The sequence below is a fragment of the Cynocephalus volans genome, chromosome 5 (genome assembly GCF_027409185.1).
Source record: "Cynocephalus volans isolate mCynVol1 chromosome 5, mCynVol1.pri, whole genome shotgun sequence".
Lineage (NCBI taxonomy): Eukaryota > Metazoa > Chordata > Mammalia > Dermoptera > Cynocephalidae > Cynocephalus > Cynocephalus volans.
In genome coordinates, this window is record NC_084464.1 from 111,111,329 (window position 1) to 111,113,415 (window position 2,087).

At 38.8% G+C, this 2,087-nt stretch overlaps 1 non-coding gene across 1 annotated transcript; it reads right to left on the reverse strand.

Moving 5' to 3' along the window:
* Positions 1-232: 232 nt before the first annotated feature.
* LOC134379356 (small nucleolar RNA SNORD22) lies at positions 233-347 on the reverse strand. Its single transcript, XR_010023756.1, has one exon. It is a non-coding gene; the product is annotated as a small nucleolar RNA SNORD22 (small nucleolar RNA).
* Between the last annotated feature and the right edge of the window lie 1,740 nt (positions 348-2,087).

A 2,087-nucleotide genomic window follows, 5' to 3' on the forward strand; every position in this document is an offset into this window, starting at 1 on the left:
TTCTTGGGATCCAGATAAGGTGCTAGACCTTTGAACCAACAAGCAGGTTACTGGTAACAGTACCTCTTAATTCTGGAGACTTTTCCTTGGTAGACAGGAATACGCTGCTCCTGAATCAGAAAAGTTTCCAATTAGCAAAGTATCCAAAACAACCAAAGCTATTCTAGCTACGGTTGTTAATGGACAGGCCAAGAAAAGCTAAGCAAATGCTGTCTACCTGCAGGCATTTGATGTACCTCAGACAGTTCCTTATGGAACAAGTTTTCATCCTTTCCCCCAGTTACCCCAGTGAGTCCACTTGGTTTTAAGGGCCAAGAAGGAGCCTGATGTGAATGTGGTGTCCGGTGCCTCTTTTTTTCCCCTTAATAACTGATTTCCCTAGGATGTGATTGCTATAAGAGCCTGGATGCTCTTGGAATTTATTAGACTCTTTGGCACTGAAAACATATACAGGTGGTTTTATTTTTTATTATTTTATTTTATTTTTTTATTATACATACATGTGGGGGTACAACATTGTTTTTCAATAATTGGTGGTTAGATCAGTAAAGTTAGCTTATTCATCATTACAATACACAATCGTTCTTTGTGTCCATTGACCAATTCCTCATTAGAAACTCAAAGTGATTGTCATGAACAAGGGTTACAGTCTTGAATTATGAAGTATTTGAGATATGCTGTTCTGCCATTCTTTTAGAAAAGAGGTACGAGTAGGCCAATGGACTGTGTTAGCGACTAATGTCACCAGGCTCCCAAAGGCTTCTTTTGAGATTCTTAAAATGATAGACAAGTATATAGGATTGATACTTACTGCTGTTTTGAATCAAGAACTAAGACCTTATTTTCATCTTTATGGATGGAGTGTTTGTATCCCTCCAAAATTAAAATGTTGAAATCCTAACCTCCAACATGATGCTATTAGGAGGTGAAGCATTTGGGAGGTGATTAGGTTCATGAGGGTGGAGTCTTCATGAATGATATTGCTGCCCTAATAAAAGAGACCCCAGAGAGTTCTCTTGCCCCTTCTACCACATGAGGACACAACAAAAAGATGGCCCTTCATATATAGATCAGGAAGCAGGCCCTCACTGACAACGAATCCTCTGGTGCCTTGATCTGGGACTTCTCAGCCTCCAGAACTGTGAGAAATAAATGTTTGTTGTTTATTATAAAGCCACCCAGACTACGGTGTTCTGTTATAGAAGCTTAAATAGACTAAGACACTTATTACTTTTGCCAAACCTTAAAACTTAAAGTTAAAGGTCTTTTATTATTTTTAGGAATATGGTATATCAACAAGAAGTTGCATTTGGCTGTTAAGTAACAGAGACCTGAAGAACAGGGACATAAAAAAAATTAGGGTCTAAATTTTTCATGTTAAGTATCAGTCTTGAGGGTGGGCATGCAGGGCTTCACAATGCTTTCAATCTTTTTGTCTGTCATCTTTAGCATATGGTTTGCTGCCTTGTGGTCATCAGGGGGCTGCTGGAACTTTAGCCATCAAGTTCACAAGAGCCAAGAGCAAAATGTGCATGCTAGTTAGTGAGTGCCCCCTCTTTAAAGACCTTTCCCATAAGACCTACCCAACAGCTTTCACTTATGTCTCATTGGCTAATTTCGTCTGGTGGTCATCTGGCAAAGGAGGCTGGAACACTGCAAATACTGAGCAGGATTCATTGCTGCTTAAGACAAAATCAGAATTCCATTAGTAAGGAAGAACTGGGGAGGGGGTGTCTAGTAGTCTGTGCTATATGTCTAAAGGAAAGTTTCTGTAAGAAATGTTCTATTGATTTAACATTTTACAGTCAAAAGCTATTAGGATTTTATATAAACTTTCCATTAAGAAACCACATCACATTGTAAAATATCTGATAGGGTTTCCAAAGCTCACCTACCATGTCTTCCAACTAAAGCTGTACATTGAAGTCTTAGTCATCTCAACCAAATCAACTCCTTCTAACCTGCTGATGTTCCTGCATCTAAAGCCATAGCTTACTCTGTCTTTATCCTCATCTTTCATGTTCAACCAGTCACACATTTTATTTGCCTACTATCTATCTCTTAAATCTATCAGTTCCTTTCCACCC